Source organism: Diabrotica virgifera, chromosome 1, assembly GCF_917563875.1.
Source record: "Diabrotica virgifera virgifera chromosome 1, PGI_DIABVI_V3a".
NCBI lineage: Eukaryota > Metazoa > Arthropoda > Insecta > Coleoptera > Chrysomelidae > Diabrotica > Diabrotica virgifera.
Genome location: NC_065443.1, coordinates 33,153,100 through 33,170,745, shown reverse-complemented (window position 1 = coordinate 33,170,745; position 17,646 = coordinate 33,153,100). Strand labels below are relative to the sequence as shown.

General features: G+C 35.8%; 1 non-coding gene across 1 annotated transcript; it reads right to left on the bottom strand.

Moving 5' to 3' along the window:
- Window positions 1-17,369: 17,369 nt before the first annotated feature.
- Trnah-gug (transfer RNA histidin (anticodon GUG)) lies at window positions 17,370-17,441 on the bottom strand. Its single transcript has one exon. It is a non-coding gene; the product is annotated as a tRNA-His (tRNA).
- Window positions 17,442-17,646: the final 205 nt, after the last annotated feature.

The following is a 17,646-nucleotide window of genomic DNA, read 5'->3' as shown; positions in this document are numbered from 1 at the left end:
AATTACTTATTCCTTCCACAAATAAGTTTTTGGTGATACAAACTCCAAAATTCACATATTGGAGGTCTAACCTCTAAATTTGACCCACTATTTGCACACGCCACCCATCCATGCTCGTTGAATCTCCAACCACAAGTGCCACGTGCCACGGAACTTCTCCCTCACCTTCCAAGAGGAGCATCTCAAACGACCACAGAACATGAATTAAATGTCACGGAACGATTCTACAATTGTTCCGCAGACGTCGACGTGTGACGTCACATAAGTGGTCCTTTACGAGAAAGTTACAGAAATTAATTGGGAGGTCAAGAGAAAATAATTATAAAAAATAATTAAAGAGCTAAAATTATATTATAACGGGTGGACCGTTACAATCCCCTTCTACTCGGGAAAAAAAATTTATCAAAGAAATTTTTTTTTAAACCTCAAAATATAACAAATAAAATTTACACTAGTCTAACAATCCACGTTGATTCGCAAGATTACCAAGGAGCATAAACTAATGATCAAGGAAAAATAAACAAATATATGACTCAAATTCATACTAAAATGTTACTATGTTACTCTCTGCTACCAAATATTGACATAATATTGCTTAAAAGTCAAAACAGAACTAAATATTGCACTAAAGTTCATAATAATGCTAAGTGTCGAATTGGGCACCAAACCAAAATTGAACTATCCATGGACATCAGATTTATAAAGGATATATCCAAGGACGGAACAACCAGGAAAAGGTGTGAGCCAATTCGAACCATATCACAAGTAAATATATCAAAGTGAATAAAAAAACAGTAACTAAAATAAGTAAAGAATTGAACACTTTATCCAAAACTGAACTAACAATGGACACCAGATTCATAATAGTATATCCAGAGAAGAACAATCAGGAAGATTTATGGAACAATTCTCACTAATGCCAAATAATACCAATAATAAACATACCAAAGGAATCCAAAACTCAATAACCAAAATAAATGTGGAATCGGACACGTAATCCAAAGTCGAACCATCAGTGGACACCAGATTCATAAAAGGCATATCCAAAGAAGAACGACCAGGCAAATTTATGGACCAATTCACACCAATACTAATCCACATAAACAGATCAGGTCTACGTACACCCACATCCGGTAATACGAACCTATCCAACCAAATACACAAAATAAATGAAGAATCGGACCCTTATCCAGAATCGGACTATCAATGGACACCAGATTTATATTAGAGTATATCCAAAGAAGAACGATCAGGAAAATTTATGGACCAATTCTTACTAAATAAACTAAATTATTGGATCCAATGGTAACTAATACTGAACAAAATAAATAAATTAGGTCTACATACACCCTCATCCGGTAATATGAACCTATCCAAACTAAGTAATCAAAATAAGTCAGAATAAATTACTAACAGACTAAGTAACAGAGATGTAACCAAACTAAATCAAAGGTATGATAAATACCTACAGTGTATTGACTAAATATTATAGAAACTACATAAACTTAATTCGTGCTGGTATTCGCGAACTATAGCATGTTGCTACAATAGATGTATTAGAATAACCAGACTCAGATAAGGTACCAATAATGTAAGAATAAGTAGGAAAACAGAATGAATGGTGAACTTACAAGTTCTATGGCACTATGATAAATAATAGGAAGAAAAAATAGGATAAGTGATAAGAAAAAAATTGATGAGAACGAGCAACAAGTTTTAAATAAAACTGCAGATTCATGCATTCTCACATACATGTAATTATTCAGGAAATGTTCCAAAATCTAAATAACAAAACTAATGCCTAAGGAAAGAAATGGGAATATACTCAAATGAACAACTCATTTGTCTAAACACCTCAAATACTAAATTAAGGGATCTACTATGTATAGGGATAGTCAGCAACAGACATACTATGAAGTACGAGACATAATATAAACTAAACACTTCCCTATCAAATGGTAAAAATGTAACTGGAATAATGGGAATAACACTAGAATGGTTAGGAAATGGGCCCGTCATTTGCTGACCAGAAATATTATGATAAATAAACATCTGCATACTCAGCCATGAAAGACATAGATTACGAAATTTAATCGAACAGCACTGGCCACGTACCGAACAACTTCGAACCCACGTATTCACTAAATCCTAGTACACACAGACTAATTCTTAGAGGAAATAATATGAAAGACTTAAGAATTCACACATACTTACATCAAAATTCCAAACTAATTCCAGAATCATAATGTATAGGAAATAAGGGTCTGAATTATTATAATGTACTTAAGATATCTGTGACAAATGTCAATAGAGTAACCCAATAACAAATTAACAACCACATCTTTCCAATATTTCTCCCAAATGCAATAACAAGATATAAATATGATAAAAAATTAGTAAGTAATCAAATATTCAAAATAATATAACCTGAGATATGGTAGTGCAACATAGTTCCATAATAATATCCATATTAAACAAGAGTACTTGTATGAGTTCACCTATCCAAATATATATAAATATATAATAATCAACAACCCTTCTAACTTAAGGGTTAGGTGTGCAAAAACTAGACAAAAATACAAGTGAAGTTTTTATTAATTGGATAATCCTACTGACAGGATTAGCAATTAATAATATTGACTCATAATAATAATTAAAATGCACCATACCTAATACCAAAAAAAAAATAAACTCATACATAAAGTACTACATAATAATTAAATTAATAAGTAATAAATAAAAGTCATCAAAACTAAGCCAAAGATGAAATCAAGCAATGTATGTAGGTACCTGCATTATCAGATGGTAAAAAAAAATCAGACTAAAATTTCTAACCATACTAACGATTGAGCTAAGCTACAGACAAACAGAAGAAGAGATTAGCTTGAACAACTCTGTTTCAAGGTAATCTTCTTCTGAAGATTGTTCTACAACTTAATAGAAAAATAGTATCAATGTTTCCTAACTAATAAAGAATTTATATTTGAATCTCAACCTAAAGTATCTGATTTATAAAAGCATTAAGTACATTATGGTACCCACACTGATATAATATTATTGTCAAAATTAACAAAACTAGAAGCTGAGATGGATAATGGAACTACTTTACCATACAATAATTATAATTGTTATGTTTAACACTACCAATTAAAGAACATAAATTATGGATGAACATCTGTAATCATCCGAACCATGCGAATTCAACGTATCATGTATAGAAGCTAATGTTCTGGACTGATATTGCTTTGTGGTGTGTGCCTGTCTTACCAAACAACCCAAATATCAAAAATAACAAATATAAAATATAATCTAAAGTTTGTAAGACAAATATACATATGGAGAAAATATTAGCGACACACCAACAAATCAAAAATGCCAGTAAAATATATAAAAATGAAATCAATAAAGTAAATAAAGTACCTAAATACTGAAAATGATTTCTAGTTATGTATAAAATATAACCATACTAGAAAAAAAATATGCATATATTCAACGATTAATTGTACGCGCAAACGTACTACCATTGGTAGAAGGAATAAAAATTTAACTAATAGAACATAATGTCAGTTATGTATACTCATTCTAAATACACAAATAAGTTTCCAATAAAAATACAAAATTCAAACTAAAATATGAGCTGTACCACTAAAACTAAAAATGAGGTATCGAAATCAACTAATCAAAACCAAAAGCAGCATAAGTCTACCTGTTTAGTATTCGTAAAATTTTAAAGACCAAAAATAAATCAGAAATAACATGTATACAAAGATATCAAGAAGGTAATAATACAGAAAATTCCAATAAAAGGAAAGTGAACTAAAAGAACTACTGTCTTAGAACCATAAAACGGTTGGCACCACGTATTGGGCAGCCAGTGTAACAAAAAGAAGAAAACTTCTGTTGGAGTGAAAGTAAAAAGAAAGATATAGGTACTCCAACAGAAGTAAGGAAAAAAAAGACTAAGTAATAAAAAGGAAGAGAGAGAGAGTGGGAGTGTAACAAAAATGAACTTCTGTTGGAGTGATATACTCCAACAGAAGTAATGGAAAAAAAAGAGAATTGAGTAATAAAAGACTAAGGTAACTAAATAGTTGGGATGAAAAGAAAAGGGGGCAGTGACTTCTATGTTGAGAAGCCGCAATAGGAAAAATAAAAAAAATACTACTAAAGTGCAGTAGTACTGAAGAAAGGGGGATTAGAAGGGATAGAAGTAGAAGTGGGAAGAGACAGAGGCAAACTGAATAGAGTTGGCTAGCAAGAGATGCAAGAAAACCACTTGACACTCAAGGATGGATACGGCTCGTTTGCATGCCTGTCGAAGAACAGTAGCTCTATATAGACAGTAATGATGACTAAAAGATGAAATAATAAAATAAGAATAATGTACTGAAAATGAATGGAGATGAATAATGACTAAAAACGAACAAAATAAATAAAACTAACTAATCATGGGCGCCATGAAAATGATCTTCGATCATTTTCCCAGGTATCTTATACTGATGTCAAGTATTAAATATATTAAACCTGTAATAATGAACATAAAGGAATAATAAAATAATTGATATACAAAATAAATACATATTTATTAAAAATAACTACCAGATTTTTAACAATCTCTGAGTTAAGCAAGTTCATATTATGCTGTGACTCTAAAATGACATAAGTTATACAAAAAGTTATATTTTAAAGAGGATATTATACAATACAACAACACTAATGTTATCTTTTACAAAATTAGATACCTCTTTCTTACATATAGGGTACACTCACATGAGTCTTCTACCAAATGGTTATAGTACGCTTGCTACGTACAACTAAATGAAACCGACAAAGATGAAAATAATACAAATAAATAGGCCCAAGCCTCACTAAGGGAAAATACAATAATGAATAAATAAAGTTAAATATACAATTGATTAAAGTAGAAATGAAGTTGAGATAAATATCGACGATGACCTAAATTAACCGAACAAATGGAATAAAGCGAATAACAGTAAAATATTTGGGAAACAAGCTAGTAATATTACAAAATAAATTTACCCGAATTACATAAACCAATATCAAAGCAATAATAAAGTATTAAAAACCTAATTTTCTCTAGGCTTATTCCTGTGCACAAGAAGTTACCGTAGATACAAAGTTTGGGAACCAAATAATCTAATATACAAAAATATGTCAAAAAAAAACCAGAGGTAACCTAAATCTGGAAAAAAAATTAATTAACATGGTGCATTAAATCAAATGTCTGAAATATAAAAAAAAACCAATAGTTACTAAAACACCTCACTAAATGTTCCCAAACGAGGTTGCGGTTGCATCCTAGAAAATGATGCACCAGGATGGTGCGACCCCATGACTCCTGTAGGCCCAGGTGCCAAGACGAAAATTGAGCTGGAACGCTCCCATAGCTTGTTTCCAAAAAGACGTATTCCCTGGCGACTTATGGTTGGAGATTGGCCTCACGGTGTTTCGAGGTGTTTTAAGTTCTCACATGGGTGGCTACAAAAAACATAACTCCCGTTTATTTCAATTTCCCAAGTATACAATAAATCAAAGAAAAGGAAGAAAAACTAGGAAAGTGTTTTTTTTTAATAGATAGTAATAAAAAAAACACACAAAAAGAGACCTCTGAATTACTGAAGTACTTGACCTTGACAAAGTTTATGTGAGTTATCATTACAGACATGTGGATTTGGAATAAATATGATTTCTTTAAAGTAATTATTATAGGGTACTTATAAATGATATTAGAAGTTACTTTAGTATAACCAAAAAAAATTAAAACTATTAGAATTTTCTCTGGATGAATATTATCTATAGATATGGGACTAATTAAAAGATATTACTTATAGATAATAGAATAATTAAAAGAACAATTCACTGATTAAATTTACACATCGCACACATCAGAAAGAATATATATTTTGTCACCTGGAACAAGAGTGACAGCAGGTGGTTATAAAAACTATTTATAAAAAACAGATATTGCTATTTACCGTGTGATACGATGATGTTGTGCAGAAATCCCATTGGATTAATTACTTATTCTTTCCACAAATAAGTTTTTGGTGATCCAAACTCCAAAATTCACATATTGGAGGTCTAACCTCTAAATTTGACCTACTATTTGCACACGCCACCCATCCATGCTCGTTGAATCTCCAACCACAAGTGCCACGTGCCACGGAACTTCTCCCTCACCTTCCAAGAGGAGCATCTCAAACGACCACAGAACATGAATTAAATGTCACGGAACGATTCTACAATTGTTCCGCAGACGTCGACGTGTGACGTCACATAAGTGGTCCTTTACGAGAAAGTTACAGAAATTAATTGGGAGGTCAAGAGAAAATAATTATAAAAAATAATTAAAGAGCTAAAATTATATTATAACGGGTGGACCGTTACAGTGTTTCCATCACAACTTAAAGACCATCTACACTGAGCCAACGAAGGGATATTGTTCATGGTCCTATCGAGAAAAAGAATACTTCAAGGAAGTTTGAGAAAGCCTATACAGTCCACACCAGCAACACCCTCAGAGAGAGACCACTAGACCCGGGAGAACGAGAGCCGATTGCAGAGCTAAGAGCAGTACCAAAGCCGAGAGCCGATTGCAGAGCAAAGAGCAGTACCATAGCCGAGAGCCGATTGCAGAGCTAAGAGCAGTACCAAAGCCGAGAGCCGATTGCAGAGCTAAGAGCAGTACCAAAGCCGAGAGCCGATTGCAGAGCAAAGAGCAGTACCATAGCCGAGAGCCGATTGCAGAGCTAAGAGCAGTACCAAAGCCGAGAGCCGATTGCAGAGCTAAGAGCAGTACCATAGCCGAGAGCCGATTGCAGAGCTAAGAGCAGTACCAAAGCCGAGAGCCGATTGCAGAGCTAAGAGCAGTACCAAGGCCGAGAGCCGATTGCAGAGCTAAGAGCAGTACCATAGCCGAGAGCCGATTGCAGAGCTAAGAGCAGTACCAAAGCCGAGAGCCGATTGCAGAGCTAAGAGCAGTACCAAAGCCGAGAGCCGATTGCAGAGCTAAGAGCAGTACCATAGCCGAGAGCCGATTGCAGAGCCTACCAGAAGCGAGGGACCCTAGACGTCTAAGAAAACAAAAAAAAACCGTAAGTTTTTGAATAATTACAAAATCTTCCAACTGTTACAATCGTACAATTTAACAAGTTTGTATTTTTACTATAATTCAACAATCTAGAACAACACTCTCCACTCTATCAATAGTAAAATAATGTACTTTAGAATGTATACCATATAAATAATACAGAGACAAAAATATATTTGGAAAATAATTTGAAAAAAAAAGAAACGTTCATAAACATATAGCTTGCTTTAATTTCAATTAAATACTTTATTTCGAAAAAATTAAAATACTACGTAACTTATAGAACGATAAAAGTCCACTCTATATAATAATTTCAGTTAAATTTTCACTATTTTAGAAAATGAAAATATTTTACCTATTTCTGTAAAAATTAATCACATAGATATCTAATTGCCAAATTTGAATAAGATTCCAGTATTAATATTACATATATCATTTACAGATCTTTTATAAATACAAAGGTTCATTAAATTATCCAACCAAAGAATTTCAATTTTAGCGTTAGTGAAATCGTAATACTATTCAGTTTATTTACAAACAGAAATCACTTAGTCAGGCAAGCGACCTACGGTAACGTTGAAAAATTGCAAACTTGACAAGGGCATACAATTACATTTTTATTTATATACATTCTGGCTTACGAGAGAGCGTGATAATACAGGTATAGTAAATAAATATAATTGTTAATAAGCAGATATTTTTTTTGTGTGAATTTGATGGCCTTGGACTAGCCAATTAGCCAGACATTATAGGCATATTTAAGTACATTGCTTAATAAATAAAATACAGTTCATATTGTTTAATATATTTACCGCTGAATTTAAAATTTTATAAAAATAACCATGGAAAGTGTATACGTTAAGCAAGCGGAGATAGGAGCAGAATTAGCGAAACTAGTTTCAAATACTAAAACGGATTCTCAATCTCGGAGGACTCAACAATACATCCGGGATAGGCAGGAAAAATTAGAAGAATATTGGGCAAAATTTCTTAGAAGGAGGTATAACGAAAGAAAAATATTTTGAAACAAAATACCATGATCAGGTATTTAAGACATATATTGAGGGGAAAACCCTGTTGGAAGAATATGGAAGGGTGCTGAAAAGAGGAAAAGCACCGAAAGTAAAGGAGATACAGATAAGGAAGCAAAGAATCGAGGAATTATTACGGCCAGAAAATGAACAAGATTTGCAGGAGGATGAAGAGCTGCAGTCAGACTTAAGAGAATACATGGAAAAGGTGAATACACTAATAATTGAAGCAGCAGTAAATGAGGAACTAGACGCTATAGATAATGGAGAAGTAGAGAGAATAAATCAACTAAGGAGGAGAGTCAGGGAAACCTTGAAGAAAATAAGGCCAGGAATGCAACGGCCAGAAAGCACACAGAGGAGGGACGGTGTGACATTACCGCAGGTAAAAATCCCTGTGTATGAAGGCAGGTATGAAACGTGGAGAACTTTCCACGATCTGTTTACAAAAGTAATACATGAAAACGACCAGTTATCAAACGCAGAAAAAATGCAGTACCTAAAAACTCAACTAAGAGGGGAAGCCAACAGAATGATACAACACTTAAACATATCCGAGGCCAACTACGAAGTGGCCTGGAACATGCTAAAAGATAGATATGAGAATCCAAGGATGATATTGTTTAAATTGATAGACAGGATGCTACTAGCACAGGAAGTAAAGGAATCCTCTACTAGAGCATTGAAATCACTACATGACACCTTCCACGAAAGTCTGGAAGCCATAGGAGGGTTAGGAACAGACACGGAAGCGTGGAGCCCATTGGTAGCCCGAATTATCATAACAAAATGGGACAATGAAACGAGGAGGCTGTACGAAAACCACGTTGGAGACAGTAGAGAGATACCGACGTACAAATCGACAAAAACATTCTTACAGCGAAGATTCCAGTTACTGGAACTGCTGGAGTCAGAAAAAAGACAAGAGAAGCAAGGAGGATCTGGGAGGAAACCAAGAACACGTTGCGTGATATGCAACGGAGATCACGGAGTACCGAACTGCAGAGAATTTCAGGAACTCAATGTAAGAGACCGAAACAGGATGATAAAAGAAAAAGGATTGTGTGCAAACTGTCTAGCACATAAAAAAGAAAAACAAAGTTATGTACAATATAGGTGCAGACACTGTGGCGGAGACCATCACCATATGTTGCATTATGAGAAAGGAACCACAGGCAACAAAAGAAACTCCAATGAAACGAAAGGAGAACAAACACAAGAAAGAAATGGAAAAGATTCGAATAATAGAAGAAACGGGTATCAAGCTAATAGGTACAGAGGAGGAAATAATAATCCATACAACGCCAGAGAACAAAATAACGGAAGGCGAGAAAACACACAAGATACCAATGGGCATAGGAATATCAACGACCACCAAAGAGGGCAGAATTCAGTAAACTGTGCAAGCCATAAGGAAGGTGAAGCATTACTAGCGACAGCTGTTGTACGCATAAGAGATGCGAAAGGAGATTCACACATAATGAGAGCATTAATCGACCAAGGGTCACAATGCGCATTTATAACGGAACAAGCTGCGACGACGCTAGGAACAACAAGGAAGCCCATACAGGCGACCATATCCGGGATAGGCTCGTCAGGAGAAAAAACAGCCAATTGGAGTATGAAACTTTTAATCGAAACTCATTACGAAAGTGACTTCGAGATGGAAATAGAAGCACTAGTATTACCGAAGATAACAAGGAATTTACCGGAACAGGATATAATTCTACCGGACTATAACGAGAAAAATGCAATACTGGCAGATCCAAGATATTACAAGGTAGGAAAAATAGACTTACTACTAGGAGTAAAAGAATACAGTTACATATTGACAGAAGGGATGCACAGAATAAGCAATGGACTCCTGAGTCAAAACACCAAACTAGGATGGATAGTTTCGGTGATAGCACGAGAGAAGGAGACTACAAAAGCAGAAGTATGCTGTATGATATCCAGACAAGAGATGGACATACAAATAAAGAAATTCTGGGAATTAGAAGAAGTAAATCAGGAAACAAGTTTATCAGTAGAAGAACAAGAATGTGAAGAAATGTATCGAAACACAGTAAAAAGAGATGAAGACGGGAGATACGAAGTGAGAATTCCGTTTAAGGAAGACGTAACAAAGCTAGGAGAATCTAAGCAGCAGGCATTCGCCAGATTGATGCAACTAGAAAGGAAGTTTGCAAAAGACAAACAGTTAGAAGCGAATTACAGACAATTCATGGAAGATTATGAAAACCAAGGTCATATGGTAATAGCAGAAAACCAGGGAGATGGGTACTACCTACCTCATCATCCAGTGAGAAAAGAGGACAGTACTACAACGAAAATAAGAGCCGTGTTTGATGCATCAAGTAAAAGCTCATCGGCAGTAAGCCTGAATGATATTATGCACACAGGGCCGAAATTACAACAAGATTTGACAAATATACTATTACGATGGAGATCCAATAAGATAGCATACTCAGCGGATTTGGAAAAAATGTTTAGACAAATCAGAATGGCAGAAGAAGACCAAAAATATCAAAAAATTTTGTGGAGAAAGGACACAAAGGACCCAATACAAGAATATAACTTAACGACGGTGACATACGGCACGGCCGCAGCACCATTTTTAGCGTTGAGAACAATACAGCAATTACAAGAAGACGAAGGAGCGAGGTTCCCGTTGGCATCGAAAATTGTAAAAGAAAACATGTATGTAGACGATATACTAGGAGGAGCGGAGACAGTGCAGGAAGCAGAAATAGCCCAAAAGGAATTAATACAACTGTTCAGAAAAGGAGGTTTCATTCTCAGAAAATGGTTGAGCAACGAAGAAAAAATAATGGAGAACGTACCGGAGGAAATGAGGAACGTAGACTCCAAGGCATTCAAACAAGAAGAAGTACGGAAAACGTTAGGAATACTCTGGTCCCCTAAAGAAGATATAGTCACATTCAAAATAGGGATAACGACAGCAAAGAAAATAACGAAAAGACACGTACTGTCAGAAGTAGCAAAACTATACGACCCACTAGGGTGGATAGCACCTGTAGTAATTCAGGCGAAAATGTTCAGACAGGAATTATGGGAGCAAAAAACCAGTTGGGATAAAGAATTAACTAGCAACCAACAAAGCAGGTGGAATACATACCAGGCGCAATTAGTAAATCTGGAGAAAATAACATTGCCCAGGTGGAACAACTTAAGCAAGACAAACAGAGTAGAACTACATGGATTTGCAGATGCATCTATGAAAGGATATGGAGCGGTAATCTACTCAAGGGTGTTAGGCCCAGAAATCAAAACGAATCTAATGATAGCAAAATCGAAAGTCGCACCATTGAAAGGAAAAACGACATTACCGAGGCTCGAGTTGTGTGCCGCGGTGCTATTAGCAAATTTAATGAAGAAAACCCTACAAGCATTGAATAGGGAAAACATTGAGGTATATGCATGGTCAGACTCAATGATAACCCTGGCTTGGATAAGGGGATCATCTAAAAGGTGAAAAATGTTCGTCGCCAACAGAGTAGAGGAAATAAGAGGCGTTATAGGACCGAAAAATTGGCATAAGGTAGATAAGAAGGAAAACCCAGCGGACATCCTCTCACGTGGAAGTACCGCATCAGAATTATTAGAAGCAGAGCTATGGTGGAAGGGACCAACTTGGCTGACTAGTAACAAAACTTTAACGCAGGAATCAGAAGAAATACCAGAAACAAATGAGGAGGAAGTCAAAACGAAAATAACGGTGCACACGACAACGATAAAGGAGCACATATGCGAGAGATTCTCAAATTTAGAAATAATGAGAAGAGTACTTGCATACTGTAGGAGATTTGCAGACAAATGCAGAAAAAAGAAGGACAGTGGACAAAGTCAGCTGACAGTCCAAGAATTAGAGGAAACGCTATTAAAGGTGATAAAGCACACACAGCACGCCTACTTCAAACAAGAAATAAAGAAGCTGGAGAAGAAACAGCAGTTAGACAAGAAGAATAAATTAGCGTCATTGGTACCATTCCTGGATAGACAAGGAATTCTAAGAGTCACCGGAAGACTGAGACACACGAATCTAAAGTACGGAGAAAAACATCCGATAATTTTGCCAAAGGATAGTGCATTAACAAAGTTACTTATAGCAGATAGTCACGCAAAAAATCTACATAGCGGATTACAACAAACACTACAGTATATAAAAAGGAAATACTGGATAATCAACGGCAGAAGAACCGTGAAAGATCATCTAGCAAAATGCTTAAGGTGCAGGAGGTATAAAAGCCAAGCAGCACAACAATTAATGGGAGATCTACCGAAAGACAGAGTGAACCCGTGTCATCCCTTTACTAACACAGGGATAGATTATGCCGGGCCAATAAAAATAAGTACCACGAGAGGCAGAGGACAGAGGAGCTATAAGGGCTACATCTCAGTATTTGTGTGTCTGTCAACGAAGGCAGTACACCTCGAAGTAGTAAGCGATATGTCTACGGATGCATTCATCGCGGCGTTCAAGAGATTTACGGCACGCAGAGGACAGTGCAACAACGTATACAGCGATAACGGAACCACATTCGTAGGAACAGCAAATTTGTTGAAAAAAGAAAATCAAAAAATAGATGACGAGATAAAACAAGGATTACTGGCACTAGGTACCCAATGGCATGTCATACCTGCATATGCACCACATTTCGGAGGACTATGGGAGAGCGCAGTGCGGATAATGAAATATCACTTGAAAAGAATCATCGGGGAAACAGTTCTAACATATGAAGAATTGAGTACGGTGCTGACACAAATAGAAGCATGTATGAACTCGAGACCATTATGTGGGTCAGCAGAAGACCCTGAAGGGAAAATAGCCCTGACACCAGCTCACTTCCTTATAGGGAGAGAAATTATATCACCAAATCGGGAAGAAGAGCTTACGACTTATTTGAAGATGCCGACGAGGTGGAGATTATTGGAGAAAATAAAAAGAGACTTCTGGAAAATTTGGAAACAGGAATACCTGCACCAATTACAACAGAGAAATAGATGGCATAAGGCGCACTCTAACATAAAAGAAGAAGAAATAGTTATAATAAAAGAAGAAGATACACCTCCAGGCAGATGGCCATTAGCGAGGGTAACAGAAACACACCCTGGAGCGGAGGGACTAACCAGAGTCGTAACAGTGAGAAAGGCGAACGGGAAACTGACAAAAATATCCATACATAAACTAATACGACTGGAAGAAGAGAAACAGGAAAAGCCGAAGAAGGCAGCAGCACTAAGATGGAAGAAAATACTAGTAGCTATAATGTTTTTAACGATGTTAAAACCCATAAAGGCAGAACCGTATAAAATATATAATCCGGAACCAGGATTTTTCACAGAAGATCTTGGAGAGGTCGTTATAGACCGGGGAACATTTCGAATAAAGGTGTTACTAGAAAAGGGAAGAATTCGAACAGAGCACCAACTAATAGGAAATATGATACAAGGAGTACGAGAACTGTGTCAGGATATAAAAATCGTGAATTGTAAGGATATAATAGGGAAGTTAGAGGAAGGACAAAGAAAGGCCGAATCAGTAAGCGAGGGGTTGACAGTAGAAATAAAAGCAAGGGAAAGAAGAGGAATATTAGGAACAATATTAACCTCAGTATTTGGAGTCAATGACGAAGCCTACAGTAACATTGAAGCATTAGACAATAACCAAAAGGAGCTAATAAAGGGATCACACCATCAAGCGAAGATAATGTTAGAAACAATAACATCAATCAATCACACAGAGAACAGGATAAACGAGCAAATGAACAAGTTTAACAAAGCACTAATCACAGGCCTACAAGAAATATCTAAAGGACTTAACGAAGTAGAAGACAAAGCACAGAGACTAGAAACCGAATATAGCACGTTGCGAATACAAACGATAGCGTTGCAAGTTATGGAATTCATAAACCAATATACTCAATTTTACGAGGGAATATTAAACCTTCACTATAACCACGGACACTTCATTGATATAGTGAAACCGGGTGAGATAACCAAATTGTTAGAGAAAGCAGGGCAGATACTGCCACAAGGGGTCGAAATACGACGACAGCCCATTATAGAAACAGAAGTCAGTCATGACGACAGATATATAACAGTCATCGGCTATTTCATAGTGACAGGGAAAATTAAGTACAGCATGCTGAAAGTCACGGCCATACCACTTAACGTTGAGGGGTCGGTGTTGCGCACATTTGTCGCCCCAAGGAATCTACTGGTCGTAGATTATAACACACTGCACTACTTCGAATTGACCGCAGAAGATAGGGAAAGATGTTTACTGTTCACAAAGACGCAGATAGCGTGCTCACCAACGGCTATAAGGAACATGGATAACCAACCAAACTGCATACTTGAAGAAATTTATGAGCGATCTAAGAATAGCACATGTCCAGTGGTAGCCAGGACAATACAGACAGCTCAATGGAGTAAGATGGGTACCCCCAACCTCTGGCTCGTTATCACGCCAGTCACGATACACATATCCATTATTTGCGATGGAAATCGGAGCGAGAGAGTACTGGAACGAGTCACATTCCTGAAACTTTCACCCAAATGTATCGCCCAAACGAAAAATATTACATTACTCCCCACTAGCAGTGGGATGGAGAGAGCGGTAACAAGCTACCTGAAGGCGCCAATCACTCCCGTGGCCCAATTGGTGGCGAGGATACCCCGCAGGTTTAACATGCCTCTAAACACCTACCTGGATATACCAGGAGGAGAGCTACGTCACGCGTTACTTGAGGAGGAAAGTCTAGAACAAGAAATGACGCATACGCAGTGGTAATCGATTCCAGAATTTAATTGGCATTATTTTGTAGCCACCGGGACCATTACTATAATGGTAATAATTGTAATACTCACGTTATGGAAATACCGTCCTGTTGTACGACTATGTCGTTCAGGGAATCCACATACTCAGACTAACGAACAGGAAGTACCTGTATTAAGTAGTAATCGGCATAACAATGTACCGTCGACTTCAAAGGCCGACCTCCCACTCTCCACATTTTCATCCAATTGCCCTAATTTTAATCTAGAGATAGAGTCGGACATTGATAGCTAGAGTACGGTTGGAAGATTGTTGATTATTCTTAAACTATTTATTTATTAACATGTTTGAATTTGACTATTTTATGTAATACTTATATGTAAACTTTGAGTATTGACACTTGGGCCAGTTTTTGCCCGATTCCGCAGTATGTCCAATATCAAATATTCAGTATTCATATCCGAAATTGGACAGTATCATTTTATCACCCAGTAGATCGAATGCATTTATTTGTTATTAAACACACACACGTAATTAATTAAATTACATACACATTTGGTCAATTATCAATAATATAATTTGGACATCAGCCAAAAGTTGCTGACATAAGACAAACAATTTACCTTAATTAGATACACAAAATCACGCGGGGCCCGTGTTTACATTGACCCAATTTAAACTTATATAAAACTAAAATCTCTTGTCTAGAAATTCAATTATTATTAATTCATTAACGCGAGTGATTGTCTTCAACGCTCATCATTTAAGTCTCTACTCAAAGTACCCCGGGTCAACATCCATAGTGTAAGTCTCATCAATAAACTCTGCTACTATTATTTGGTGTTTCCATCACAACTTAAAGACCATCTACACTGAGCCAACGAAGGGATATTGTTCACCTAAGAATCCACCCCTTTTCAAAGCTCTGAGACAGTAGCGACCGCGGCCATGTTCTTCATTATGTAACATCCCCCTATATGACATATCAACATCTTGTCAAATTTCAAAAATTACACCCTCTTTTTGGGGCACGTTTCACAGTTTACGAATCAAGATTACTTCAAAGGTATGTTTATGTATTGTAATATAAAGTAGCTATTAATATTTTTGTCTCTTTCTCTCACATAAAAGTCAAATATATAATAAATGTTTATTTCAAATATTTAATAAATGTGTCCTCATCATGTATGTGGTTTTATTTACACAATAATTTTAAGTCCTATTTATAAATATCATTTATACCGAAAATTCTCCTAAAAAGTGGCGTTTTTGTGACGTTTAAAAGGTTACGTAGAAATAACGTAAATTTGTTACGTAACATTGCTGTGACTTTTATACGTATATTTTAGGTAAAATTTGATGTAACTTTTGTCGTAACTTCTCCCAAAATGTTGACGTTTGTTTGACGTTATATATACGAACACTGTTAGCTGGGAGGTGTACGATAACGCTGATTTTAACGTACATACAATCGACGAATACCACACTTTTCACGTCATATGTGGCATTTCTTGTATTACACCAAAACATGCAGTAGCTCCTAAGCAATCCACACCTCGGATAAAAAAGGAACCCGCGCCTGAGGTTTATGGAAGTCAGGGAGCTGTTCAACCAATTCATTTTAAAAGGACAAAAACCTCAAGGTTTATCAGAAATCAAGAAAACAGATTATAGGAAATGCTCACACCAACTGAAACTGTGGCTCCATCTGTGCCTGATCTTCTGTGGCTCTAAGGGAAAAGCAGAGACATTCCCGGCCTCTTAGGACGGAATGGACTAATGGAAGCTGTCACAAGAGACACACCATACCTATGAACTAATATTTATTATTTGTACAGAAAACTAGGAGAAATTTATCAAATGACAGCATTCTAATAAAAAATAAAGTTTTGGAATGTAAAAAGTTGGTTTTGCCGAGACCGTTAAAAATTGGCAATTTTCAACCTGTACTTTAGACCGAACAGTTCGTCTAAAAAAAGAAGTAAATAGTGATATTTGTAGATAATTTTAAGTAGGTACTTTAATTTCTGTTTACAGACCATTTACTAAAAGTTAATAGTTTTCGAGATTTGAGCAAAAAAGCGGAAAAAGCTGAAATTTTTCGCGATTTTTTCAATGTTCCAAATGAAAGAAATCAGAACTACCCCAAAACTTTCCTAGTCAAAACACAATTTTATTGAATCATATTGTATTAATAAGGAGGATTATATCATTATATTGATTATATTAAGATTATATATATTATCAATTTATATTATAAGGAGAGAAATAATAATTATATTCCATAACTGCTTTCCATCCTATATAATTTTTGATGAATTATATATTTTTTTACATTCATATTTACAAAATATTTATATATCAAAATAAACTTAAAATACTAGTCATTAAAAAAGTAAAAATGGGAAAAAATAAAAAAGTCCCTTGCCGTGACCAGGATTCGAACCTGGGTTACCACGGCCACAACGTGGGGTCCTAACCACTAGACGATCACGGCTATCGAGACTTGTGAAAGTGTAGACCGTAAACTGTATAACAAGAGGGTAGGAGTTTAGTTTAACTCTATACATAATTATTATAATAATATTATTATTTATTTTGATTTAGTAAGGACTATTTCGTGTTTAATTAAAATAAACGTATACTTTTTACTGTACACGAGGCGCATACAAACTAGGTATCTCCTACAAAAATAAATATTG